Source organism: Sus scrofa, chromosome 1, assembly GCF_054392235.1.
Source record: "Sus scrofa isolate SSC_HxYL_T2T_F1_AM1 chromosome 1, Sscrofa_HxYL_maternal_Yorkshire_Landrace_v2.0, whole genome shotgun sequence".
NCBI lineage: Eukaryota > Metazoa > Chordata > Mammalia > Artiodactyla > Suidae > Sus > Sus scrofa.
The window spans coordinates 189,323,968-189,337,702 of NC_139383.1; the positions used below are offsets into that span (position 1 = coordinate 189,323,968).

The following is a 13,735-nucleotide window of genomic DNA, read 5'->3' on the forward strand; positions in this document are numbered from 1 at the left end:
TCCTGCTGTAATTATAATTGCCATCAGTCACAGTAGTTCAAAAAATCACAACCATTCATTATAGACACCCACCTCAGTACAACTTTTAACTTGGGGAACAAAATGTAACATGTGATTTTGTTAGTAGACAGAATACAAAGGAATTATCCTACAATTTTGGAGGATATTTTTCTGAATATACATTTCTAAGTTAGTACTTTGTTTCAGAATTTTAAAGATTTTATTATGTTTTTTTCTGTCTACCATTGTGTGTACTAAGAAGCCAGGCGAGTGTGTCATTATTGCTCCTCTGAAAGTAATGTCTTTTTCCATTGACTGCATTTAAAGTATTGTCTTTAACTTTTGTTTTTCTATTTATGATGTATGGGATTGCTGAGTTTCTTGATTTTGCAAATAAATGTTTGCTTAGGGAGCCCCAAGACCCACTCCGATATTTGGTGCTTTGTTACAAGACCTCATGGGATTCAACATTGAGCTGTACTTAGGAGTAAGATTTATTATGGTGACACAGTAATTTATGAAGAGCTGAATTTCTTAGGGGAAAATGCACAGAAAATTAGTTATGTGGGTTTTCTCCAAAAAACCAAAATCCTGGAACCAATGTTCCCTGCATACATAGAGATGACTGTATTTGGTACAGGTGGATCTTTTACTCTATTTCTTTTACTCTTGTAATAGCCCTCTAAATTATGACCTCAAATCTGAAGTACATACTAGGGTCTCTCTTCATTTCAGATGTCCTTTCTTTGTCTCCTTAAACAGATTTCATTACCACAAGTTATGCTCAGCCTCTTCTCAGCTCAGCAATTATTTTGTGCTCAACTTCACAGTCTCACCTGCTGCTTTAAAATTGACAAGTGCTTTAAAAAGTTACACTATGTGGTTTTCCCCCCTATGGGCTTTATTTCCTCTCTAGATTTTGGCCCTCAGGTACTTGCTACTTTGTATCTTTCCAACACTTACACACACACACACACACACACACACACACACACACACACACACACACACACACACATTAATAATGACATATGTTAAGGTGATGGATTATGTCTGCTGAAAATATAAAAGTTTACTTGACTAATTTAAAAAGTGCTTTCCAGCATGATTAACTCAATTCTGATTGTATTCCTCTCTCTTATGTCTCCATTTTTCTCATTTCCCCTCACCTAGGATTGGGTTTTCCTCTTTGCTCCTGAAAACCAAAATCCACAAGATTCATCTAACATATCATTGTTCCCAGAACCCCAAGTCATTTTACTTGTATTGTAACTTTCTCCAAGTTTCTGTTAGAACTTATTATCTGGATCATGTATTTTGTTTCTAATCACACAACCCTCTTCTTGTAATTTCAATACATATGTGTGGGTGTGTGTGTATAATTATTTACAATTGGATTATGTTATTTATAGAAAAAGATCAATATTCCTTCCCTATTCCATTACTTCAATCCTGCTAATAACTTTTATCCTATGATTGTTTACTTCTTCTTTACTTTTGTTATGAAGTACTATTTTTTTCTTACTCAAATGAATTTATCACACCTGTAGTTGTATAATGATCATAATAACAATCTGATTTCACAGGATTTCCATCCCAAAGCCCAAGCACATCCCCCCACCCCCCAAACTGTCTCCTCTGGAGACCATAAGTTTTCAATGTCTGTGAGTCAGCATCTGTTCTGCAAAGAAGTTTAGTCTGTCCTTTTTTCAGATTCCACATGTCAGTGAAAGCATTTGATGTTGGTGTCTCATTGTATGGCTGACTTCACTTAGCATGAAAGTTTCTAGGTCCATCCATGTTGCTAAAAATGCTGTTATTTCATTCCTTTTAATGGCTGAGTAATATTCCATTGTGTATATGTACCACTTCTTCTTGATCCACTCCTCTGTCGATGGACATTTATGTTGTATCCATGTCTTGGCTATTGAAGAGTGCTGTAATGAATATTGGAGTACAGTTGTCTTTGCCAGTCATGGTGTTCTCTGGATAGATGCCCAGGAGTGGGATTGCTGGATCAAATGGTAGTTCTATTTGTAGTTTTCTGAGGAATCTCCATATGGCTTTCTACAGTGGTTGCACCAATTTACAATCCCACCAAAAGTGTACTAGGGTTCCTTTTTCTTGACACCCTCTCCAGCACTTATTGTTTGTAGACTTTTGGATGATGGCCATTCTGGCTGGTGTAAGGTGGTACCTCATCGTGGTTTTGATGTGCATTTCTCTAATAATGAGTGATGTTGAACATCTTTGCATGTGCTTTTTGGCCATCTGTATGTCTTCTTTGGAGAACTGTCTATTTAGATCTTCTGCGATTTATTGATGGGGTTGTTTGTCATTTTGGTACGAGCTGCAGAAGATGTTTATAAATTTTGGAGATTAATCCCTTGTCAGTTGACTCATTTGCAAAGATTTTATCCCATTCTGTTGGTTGTCTTTTTGTTTTGTTTAGGGTTTCCTTTGCTGTGCAGAAACTTTTAAGTTTAATTAAGTCCCATTTGTTTATTTTTGTTTATACTGTCATTACTCTAAGAGGCGGATCTGAGAAGAGGTTGCTGTCATTTATGTCAGAGAGTGTTTGCCCTATGTTTTCTCTAAGTATCTGGTCTTATATCTAGGGCTTTAATCCATTTTGAGTTTATTTGTGTGTATGGTGTTAGGGAGTGTTCTCATTTCATTCTTTTCCATGTGGCTGTCCAGTTTTGCCAGCACCACTTATTGAACAGGCTATCTTTTCTCCATTGTATATTCTTGCCTCCTTTGCCATAGATTAGTTGGATGTAGATGCGTGTGTTTAATTCTGGGCTTTCTATCCCATTGCACTGATCTACATTTCTGTCTTTGTGCCAGGACCATATGGTTTTGATGACTGTTGCTTTGTAATATAGTCTGAAGTCAGGGAGCCAGATTCCTCCAGATCCCTTGTTCTTTTTGAGGACGTCTTTGGCTATTCTGGGTCATTTGTGCTTCCAATCAGACTTTAAAATATTTTGTTCTTGAGTTCTGTGAAGAATGTCCTTGGTAATTTGATTGGGATTGCATTGAATCTGTAGATTGCCTTGGGTAGTACAGTCATTTTGATAATATTGACTCTTCCAAGCCAAGAGCATGGTATGTCTTTCCATCTGTTTGTGTCCTCTTTGATTTCTTTCATCAGTGTCTTATAGTTTTCAGAGTAAGGTCTTTTGTCTCTTTAGGTAGGTTTACTCCCAGGTATTTTATTCTTTGGGATGCAACAGTAAATGGGATGGCTTCCCTAATTTCTCTTTCAGATCTTTCATTGTTAGTATATGGAAATGCTATCAATTTCTGTGTATTAATTTTGTATCATGCGACTTTGCCAAATTCCTGAATGAGCTCTAACAGTTTTCTGCTAAAGTCTTTGGGATTCTCTAGGTATAGTATAATGTCATCTGCAAATAGTGATAGGATTACTTCTTCCTTTCCAATTTGGATTCATTTTATTTCTTTTACTTCTCTGATTGCCATGGCTAGGACTTCCAAAACTATGTTGAAGAGTAGTGGCGAGAGCGGACATCCTTGTCTTGTTCCTGATCTCAGCAGGAATCCTTTCAACTTTTCACAGCTGAGAATGATGTTAGCTGTGGGTTTGTCATATATGGCCTTTACTATGTTGAGGTAGGTTCCCTCTATGCCCACTTTCTGAAGGGTTTTTATCCGAAATGGGTGTTGGATTTTGTCAAAGGCTTTTTCTGTGACTATTGAGAGGCTCATATGGTTTTCATCTTCAGTTTGTTAATGTGGTGTATCACACTGATAGATTTGCAGATATTGAAGAACACTTGCATCCCTGGGATAAATCCCACTTGATCATGATGTACAATCCTTCTAACGTATTGTTGGATTCAGTTTGCTAGTATTTTGTTGAGGATTTTTGCATTGATGTTCGTCTGCGAAACTGGCCTGTAGTGGTTTTTTTGTTGTTGTTTTTGTTGTATCTTTGTCTAGTTTTGGTATCAGGGTGATGGTGGCCTCATAGAATGAGTTGGAGAGTATCCCTTCCTCCACGATGTTTTGAAATAGTTTCACAAGGATAGGTCTTAGCTCTTCTCTAAATGATTGACAGAATTTTTCTGTGAAGCCATCTGGTCCTGAACTTTTTGTTTGTTGGAAATTTGTTAATCACAGTTTCAATTTCAGTTCTTGTGATGGGTCCATTCATCTTTTCTATTTCATCATGGTTTAGTCTTGGAAGATTGTACTTTTCTAAGAATTTGTCCTTTTCTTCTAGGTTTTACGTTTTATTGACATATAGCTGCATATAGTAGTTTCTTATGATCCTTTGTATTTCTGTGATGTCCATTGTTACTTCTCCTTTTTCATTTCTAATTTTATTGATTTAAGTCCTCTCTCTTTTCTTGATAAGTCTGCCTAAGGGTTTATCCATTTCATTGATCTCTTCAAAGAACCAGCTTTTCGTTTCATTGATCTTTTCTATGGTTTTCTTCATTTCTATTTCATTGATTTCTGCTCTGAGCTTTATGATTTCTTTCCATCTACTAACTTTAGGTCTTGTCTGATCTTCTCTCTCTAGCTGTTTTAGCTGTAAAGTTAGCTTGTTTATTTGAGCTTCTTCTTGTTTCCTGAGGTGGGCTTATATTGCTATAAACTTTCCTCTTAGAACTGCTTTTGCTGCATCCCATAGTTTTGAAGTGTTGTACCTTAGTTGTCATTTGCTTCCAGGTATTTTTAAATTTCCTCTTTGATTTCGTCAGTGATCCATTGGTTGTTTAGTAGCACGTTACTTAGTCTCCACATGTTTGTTTTTTTTTTTGAAGTTTTTTTTTCTTGTTGATTTGCAGTCGTATAGAATTGTGGTTGGAAAAGATGCTTGATATGATTTCAATTTTCTTAAAGTTACTGAGGTTTAATTTGTAGCCCATGATGTGATCAGTCTTAGAGAGTGTTCCATGTGCACTTGAGAACAATGTGTATTCTGTTGTTTTTGGATGGAATGTCCTATAAATATCTATTAAGTCCTTCTGGTCTAATGCTTCATTTAGTGCCTGTGTTTCCTTATTGATTTTCTATCTGGATGATCTGTCCATTGCTGTAAATGGGGTGTTAAAGTCCCCCACTGTTATTGTGTTATTGTCAATTTGTCCTTTTAAGGTTGTTAGCAGTTGCCTTATGTATTGCGGTGAACCCAGATTGGGTGTGTAGATATTTAAAATTGTTATATCTTCCTCTTGATCATTATGTAGTGACCTTCTTTGTCTCTTAAAATAGTCTTCATTTTAAAGTCTATTTTTTTCTGATGTGAGTATGGCTATTCCAGCTTTCCTTTGATTCCAGTTGGCATGGAGTATTTTCTTCCATCTGCTCACTTTCAATTTGTATGTGTCCCTCGAAGTGAAGTGGGTCTCTTGAAGACTGCATATATGTGGGTCTTGATTTTGTATCCATTCAGCCAGTCTGTGTCTTTTGGTTGGGGCATTTAGTCCATTAACATTTAAGGTAATTATTGATATGTGTGTTCTAATTGCCATTTTATTAGCTGCTTTGGATTTGTTTTTGTTGCTCTTTTTTCTTCCCTTCTTCTTCTCTTGTTCTCTCCTCTTGTGGTTTGATGACTCTCTTTTGTGTTGTATTTGAGTTGATTTTTCTTATGTGTGTGCATATCAATTGTGGATTTTTGGTTTGCAGCTACTCAGAGGTTTTGATATAAGAGGCTATAGATATAGGTATATATGATTGTTTTAAGTTGTTGGTCTCTTAATTGCAAGTGAAACTAGTGTCCTGCATTTTCACCCTCGTTTCCTCATGATTTCTGATTTTGGTGGTATAATTGTGCAGGGATGATTTCGTGTCTTTACTGTATGTATACCTCTACTGGTGAGCCTTGTCATTTGTGGTATTTTTGTTTCTGGTTGTGGCCTTTTCTTTACTGTCTAGAGAAGTTCCTTTAGTATCTTTTGTAAACCTGCTTTAGTGTTGCTGCTGAATTCTCTTAGCTATTGCTTATCTGTGAAGTGTTTGATTTCTCCTTCAAATCTGAATGAGAGCCTTGCTGGGTAAAATAATCTTGGTTGGAGGTTTTTTCCTTTCGTCACGTTAAATATATCATGCCACTCCCTTCTGGCCTGCAGAGTTTCTGCTGAAAAATCTGCTGATAACCTTATCAGGGTTCCCTTGTATGTCATTTGTTTCTTTTCCCTAGCTGCTTCCAATATTTTGTGTTTGTCTTTAATCCTGGTCAGTTTGATTAACATGTGTCTTGAGGTGTTCCTCCTTGGGTTTATTTTATATGGTACTCGTTGCACTTCCTGGATTTGAGGGAGTGGTTCCTTTCCCATGTTAGGGAATTTTTCAGCTGTTATCTCTTCAAATATTTTTTCCATCCCCTTCTCTCTCTCTTCTCCTTCTACCACCCCTATAATATGGATGTTGGTGCATTTAACGTTGTCCCAGAGTTCTCTGAGACTCTCTTCATTTGTTTTCAATCTTTTTTCTCTTTTCTGTTCTGCATCCGTGATTTCCCCTAATCTGTCCTCCACCTCGCTTATTTGTTCTTCTGCCTCCTGTATTCTGCTGTTGGCTGCTTCTAATGAATTTTTTATTTCAGTTATTATATTTTGCATCTCTCCTTGTTTAAGTGGTGTATCTAGTATCACTTTGCTCAGTGTTTCCTGCAAATTATCCATCTTTGCCTGCAGTTTATTTCCAATGTCTTGCATCATCTTCAGCTTTAACCGTCTAAATTCTTTTTCCTAGAGGCTGAGAATTTTCTGATCACTTAGCTGTTTTTCTGTTTTTTTTTTTTTTTTCTTTCTCACTTAATCTGAGTTATAGTTCTCTGTCTTTTCATTTTTATAGGTTTTTGGCATGGCGACCTTTTACAGATAATAGAGTTGTAGCCTCTCTTACTTTTGGTGTCTGCCCCCCTTGTGGCTGAAGTTGGTACAGGGGCTTGCTGTAGGCTTCCTGACTGGAGGGACTGATGCCTGCCCATTGGTAGGTGAAGCTGATTCCTGTCCCTCTGGTGGGTGGGGTGTTGTCTCTGGATGAGATTAGGGGTGGCTGTGTGCCTGGGCATCTTTAGGCAGTGTTTGCTGATGGGTGGTGTGTGATCCCACCTGGATTGTTGTTTGCCCTGGGCTTCTCAGTGCTGATAGATGGGGCCAGATTTTCCCAAAATGGCCACCTCCAGAGAAAGGCACCCTGCTGAATATTCCCAAGAGCTTTGCGTCCAGTGTCCTTCCCCCACAACAAGCCACATTCACCCCTGTTTTCCCAGGAGGTCCTCCAAGTACTCCAGTCAGATTTGACCAAGAGTCCTATGGAAACTTTGTTTTGCCCTGGGTCCCAGTGCATGTGAAAGTCTGTGTGTGCCTTTTAAGAACCAGATCTTTTCCCCCAGTCCCTTGGAGCTCCTGCGCATGAGCCCCACTGGCCTTCAATGCCAGATGCTCTGGGGGCACTTTTCTCCCAGTGCCAGATCCCCACATGTGGGAGTTTGATGTGGGGCTCAGAACTCTCACTCCTGTAGGTGAGTCTCTGTGAAATAGTTACTTTCCAGTCCTTGGGGCTTACCAGCTGGGAGGTATGGGGTTGCTTATATCCTGTAATTGCCTCTCCTACCTCTTGATGTGGCCTCCTCTTTGTCTTCTGGAGTAGAATATCTTTTCCAAAGTTTCCGGTCCATTTGGTTGAAGATTGCTCAGCATTTGGTTGTGATTTTGTTGTTTTTAGGAGAGCAGTTTAACTCCAGTCCTTCTATGCTGCCCTAGCTTTTTTTTTTTTTTTTTTAATTTACCTTAGAGGATAATGGAAACTGGGCGTACAATTTCTTGATGGGTAGTTTTTTGACAATATTCTCTTTGCTTTCTTTAGTAATTTGTCCCTTTAAATTTTTCTTTTTTTCTTTTTTTTGGAGTAAGTTTGTTTCATTTTTACTTTTTCTTTTATAAATCATATCTTTTGTAAAGCATCCAATATTTCAAAAAAAAAATAAATAAATAATTTTTTCTTTCTAAAAACATCTTTTCTATCTGCACTTATACTCCATTATTTTTTTTTTTACTTTATTTTAGTTGGTTAGATTACCTAATTTATTTTTTATTTCAAAAACCAACTCCTGAGTTTATTGATTCTGCTATTCCTTTGCTAATTCAATCTTTCTAGTTCCCACCCTTCAATTTTATTTTAGTATTATTAAAAAAATTTAATTTGCACTTCAGTTCACTTATTTTCATTATCTTTTATTTATTCACATTACTTAGGCAATAAAATTTTCCTTTGTGTCTTACTTGACCTATATTGTAATTGCCCTGATCTATGGTTTTTCATTATTAATTTTAGATATTTTAAACTGATTTTTGACTTATTTAAGTTTAATGTATTTCTTATTTTTATTTATTTATTTTTGTCTTTTTCTAGGGCTGCATCCATGGCAAATGGAGTTTCCCAGGCTAGGAGTCTAATGAGAGCCAAAGCCACTGGCATACACCAGAGCCCCAGCTGTGCCAGATCCGAGCCATGTCTGCAACTTATACCACAGCTCAGGGCAATGCTGGAACCTTAACCCATTGTGCAAGGCCAGGGATTGAACACATAACCTCATGGTTCCTAGTCAGATTTGTTAATCATTGAGCCACAATGGGAACTCCAGTTTAATGTATTTTTATCTCAGTTTAAGTGCATAAAATTAGCTTCCTTCATTTATAGTAAGGATTTTTTTTTTTGTGGTGGTGGTTATTTTCTAATATTTTCTTTCCTTTTCTCTTTTTATTTTAATTTGTAAACATATTTCTTCTTCTTTTTATGGCTCAACTTCTAGTGTATGGGAGTTTCCTGGCTAGGGGTCTAATCTGAGCTTCAGCTTCCAGCCTACACCACAGACATAGCCACAGCTACAGCCACACCAGATCCAAGCAACATCTGCAACCTACACAGCAGGTTTCAGCAACACTGGATTCTTATCCCATTAGCAAGGCCAAGGATCAAACCTGTGTCCTCATGGACACTATCTCAGGTTCTTAATCTATTGAGCAATAACAGAATCTCTCACTTTTCAATATATTGTGACCACAGAGACATCAATATATATATAGATGTATATATACATTTATATTTTTTATGTTTTGGAATTATTAGTGTTCATGAACTAATTTAGGAATCAGCAAACTTTTTGTATAATAGGAAATACATTAAATGTTCTCAAGTTTGTGGTGTATACTGCCTCCCTCCTAACTATTCAGCTTTGCCATTGGCACACAAAGTCAGCCATAGACATGGAAGAATATGCACGTCTATGTGCTAATAAGACTTTTTTAAAAAATCAAGTAGCAGGCACATGGGCCAGAGTGTATGGTCCTGTACTAACATATGTCCTAATACACAGTCATTTTCTGAATATTCCATGAAAACTTGACAAATGCCATTTTCTGCAGTTAGGCACAAAATTCAGTATTTATATAAATTCAAATGTCTTTGAATCGTTAGTTGATTATGTGATTTTTCTTAGTATTTCCTTTGGTCTTTTACTACTTTTACATGTCCATTGTTTTATTAAATATGAATAAATTCTTTTAACCATTAATATTAAAAGATGAGGAAATAAGCATACTTCATTATCTCTCCCCTTCTTTTGAAATTTTTCTTTCAACTTTTGATACTTATTCATTATCAAGATGCAAAAGATGCATATTTATCTTTGAATTTTAATCTACACATTTTAATTATATTTCAATCCATCAGTTATATAAAAATCATGCTCATTTTTATGCCTATAGAGATAGGTTCTCCAATAATGCTTATGCCATGATATCTATACTATTTTTTGACCTTTTTTTTTTGTCTTTTTAGGCCCATATCTACAGCATATGGAGGTACCCAGGCTAGGGGTCAAATCAGAGCTGTAGCTACTCACCTATACCACAGCCACAGCAGCATGAGGTCTGAGCCATGTCTATGACTTACACTAGAGCTCATGGCAATGTTTGATTCTTAACCTGATGATCAAAGCCAGGGATTGATCCTGAATCCTCATGGATGCTAGGAAGATTCATTTCTGCTGAGCCATGAGAAGAACTCCTTATATAATTTTTTTTAACATGAGTTCTTGCATGTTCAAAACATTTTTGATTTATGCCTTTACCCTTGAACAAATTTCCAGTAGAATACACAATTTTTCTTCAGGACTATAAGTACTGTTCAAAAGCTTAGAGGATTATTTTAAAAAAGCTTATGCTTTATATATGCATAATTACCAAACATTTTGCTTGCTTAATAAAGATTCGTGCTTTAACTTTGAAATACGGAATTTTTAATAAGATATGTCACATTGTTAAATATTGAGTCAATTTTGCCTAGGACATATTGTGGCCTTTCAAAACATAGAATTGTTTATTACTTCTTCAATGTCTAACCAATTAATTTTAATATTTTTACTATTCTACTATTTTACATCTCTTCAAGGATACCAATGTGTATATCCAATCTACTTTGTCTTAAACATCCATGATTAAAAAAAAAAAATGGTGAATTCCCATTGTGGCATAGCAGAAACAAATCTATCTAGTATCTGTGAGGATGCAGGTTTTATCCCTGGCCTCTCATTTGGTTGGGGATCCAGCATTGCCATGAGCCGTTGTGAAGGTCACAGATGCATCTCTAATCTGGTATTGCTGTGGCTGTGGTGTAGTCCAGCAGCCGCAGTTCCAAATTGACCCCTGGCCTGGGAACTTCCATATGCCACCAGCGCAGCCCTAAAAAATAAACAACAAATAAACAAATAAATAAACATCTATGATTTTCTCATTAGCTAATTTCTTCTTTCTCAGGTCTTCCCATTTCAACTGGATTTGCTGCAACTGTCCTGCCCTGTCCACAGTCCTACTTTAGCCAGGCTAGGCTAACCACTCCACAACAAGTTCCCCTGCTCCAACTCTCACTTTTGCCCAATCTTCTTTTATTTCTGTTCTTCCCACTCCAATGAAAAAATATCCACGGTTGGCTATGGAACACTGGAAATATTGCTTATCTGCATAAAATCACAAATGACTTTGAATATTTAGTATTTTAATTAATAACTTCAAATTAATCACATATTAAATATTTTAGATACAGTAATATTAAATATCAAAATTAATTTCAGCTGCTCATTTTTACTTTTGAAATGGGGCTATTTTAAAATTTTAAATTACATATGTGGTTTGAATTTGTGGCTCATGATATATTTTATTGGACAACACTGCTCCATAGAGTAACAAACATAACTTTGTTAAAACACAAGATCATGTTACAACTCAATCTAAAACACTCAAATGACTTTTATACTGAAATCTAATCCAAACTCCTAACCATGACTTAGAAGATATTTCATTATGTGATCTTTGCCTATTTGTCTATTTCCACCTTAAGCCATGTACATCCCCACTCTTTATAACTCTTGTCATTCTATTCTTTATTCTGTTCTTTGAACATATAACATTCTTTGTTGCCTCAGGACTTGGCACATGTTTTCTTATTAAAACATACTTCCCCTCATGCTCAAGGGGCAGCTCATTCCTTCTTTTTAGTCTTAGCACAATGTCACTTTTCAGAAATGTACTATTTGACTGATCAACATGAAATAAGTAGCTTTTTGTGACTCTATATCATTCCCTTATCAACTCATAACAATCTTCAAATATTATATACAATATAACAATTCTAAAGTATTTTCAAATCCTGAAAATCTTTTTTTGCCCTACAGTTTGCCACTCATTAAATCAATGAATGGGAATGAGGGAAAGAGCTGATGCTATGAGAACAAGGGCTCATATCTCAAATTTCCACCTCAAAGATACTTTCTTTTTAAATTCATAATGAAAAACAGCCATTAAAGTAGCCAAAGGAAAAGATTTAATTTGTTTCACTCTTGAAACATATCAAGAGCCAGCCCTTGTGGATACAATAATATTAGAAGCCAAAAGGGTTCCATCTAACCTACATGGGAAAAAGAGGTAAATGTGTCTGGAGCAACTTATACTTCAGAATACATAGCATCTTAAGAGCCAAAACTGTGTTAATTGTATCAGCTAAAGAGAACCATCAAGCTTTGAAATTCCCCCAGAGAATCAAAGATAAGTTCAGCAGCCTCACTTACCAGAAATAAATTCATTGTATCTATGAATTAGAGCAGATCATCTCATCACAGCAGGACTAGTGATGAGGCAGTGGATATCAGCTTATCCAAGGCTCCCTCTTTGAGTTCTTGGAGGTCAAGAATTCTCATCCTCTACCCCAGTCACCTTCTCAGGAAGAAAGAGGAATACATTTGTAAATAATGCCTGTTTGCTTTTGAGGATAAGACACTCAACCCATTTGAACAAAAATTTCAGAGATAAATTTGCCAGTTTAAAATAGCTTCACTACAGCTCAAGAGGATGGATTCATGAGGACATTAAGTCATAGACAATAACATCCACATGCAGTGGATAAATGTGTTTGGCCCTACATTTTTATTCTCTCTAACAAAATCTAAGCTAAGCTGGCATGAACTATTCTTCATCAAAACCCAGCAGTCAGCATAGGGTCTGGTATGCAGTATGTGTTCAATAACATGACATTAGGGTCAGAAGAGAAGAGGTGTGATGACACAAAGCAGAGGTTTGAATGATGTTCTTTGAAAATGGAGGAAAGAGTCGGGAGAGCAGGAACGAAGATGCCTCTAGAAGCTAGGAAAAAACCAAGGGAACAGAGTTTTCCCTAGAGCCTTCAAGAAGAATTCAGCTCTGTCAAAAACTTGATTTTAGCATATCAGACCAATTTTTGACTTTTGACCTCTAAATATGTAAAGTAACAACTATGTGTTGTTTTGAACCAATAAGTTTGTCATCACAAACTTGTTACAGTAGCAAGAGAAACTAACAAAGATTCTTAGTGAATGAGTAAATTAATGCACATCTATTTTGGTGACTTCCAATAATCTAAAATACTTTCAGTAGCAAATATTAATATTTAAAGTTTTAAATCACCATACACAGTTAATAGTGTACAAACTCCAAAGTACATTTCATTTTACTAGTTTAAATAATGGGAGCACATTGAACTTACATAGCTTAGGCTCAGAAACTATATGGCTAATCATACTTTTTAGTATTTAAATTTGTATCAAGAATACACTCATATTGCTGGGATGGCTTTTATATACTCCAATAAATGGTTTTATAATTTTATAACAGTTGCCAATAGTATTTATCACACTAAAGCCTCTTTTATCTTTCAGGAAATGTTTAACTAGTCATAAGGAAGAATTTTCGTTAAGTTCCCATGCTCAATTACAAGTACACAATCTTGCCAAGAAGTGTATGATATACTTAATTCCAAAATAGCAAGATACATTTAGGAAGTTAGTATTCACTTAATAGTTTACAAAAAGATTCCTTTATGTGGAAAGCTCTGAAATAAGATTATTTCTTTGAAAGATCACTGGGTGCTTGTCAGAAAGTTTGGAGAAATAAAACTTTCAGAGTTAGAAATTAACGTTAATTTAGTTAGTGTTGTTGACTGAATAATAAACCCATGAAAATAAATATCTGTTAAATTTTGATACATGCCAATGATAAAGTATGAGTCCATTGAAAAACAAGTCATTTTAAGACATCCATTAAAGAACTTAGGCACCTTATAAAGAGACTACATAATTTAAATATTTCTAGTTGTACAACCGTGATCCTCAACACGCTGATTTCACTGTAAATAGCTTAAAACCTAATCATCCTACTAG

The 13,735-nt window shown here is 35.9% G+C and overlaps 1 long non-coding RNA gene across 6 annotated transcripts in view; it reads left to right on the forward strand.

The window, feature by feature from the left end:
* The window catches only part of LOC146406913 (uncharacterized), a 709,993-nt gene that overhangs the window by 457,407 nt on the left and 238,851 nt on the right, over positions 1–13,735 (forward strand). The window contains exons 5-6 of one of the 6 annotated variants that reach the window (XR_014841484.1): positions 6,838–6,975; positions 10,806–13,182. The exons of the other annotated variants lie outside the window; for them this stretch is intronic. This is a non-coding gene — a long non-coding RNA (uncharacterized LOC146406913). Of the gene's footprint in view, positions 1–6,837; positions 6,976–10,805; positions 13,183–13,735 lie in introns of those variants that run through there. 6 annotated transcript variants of the gene reach the window in all.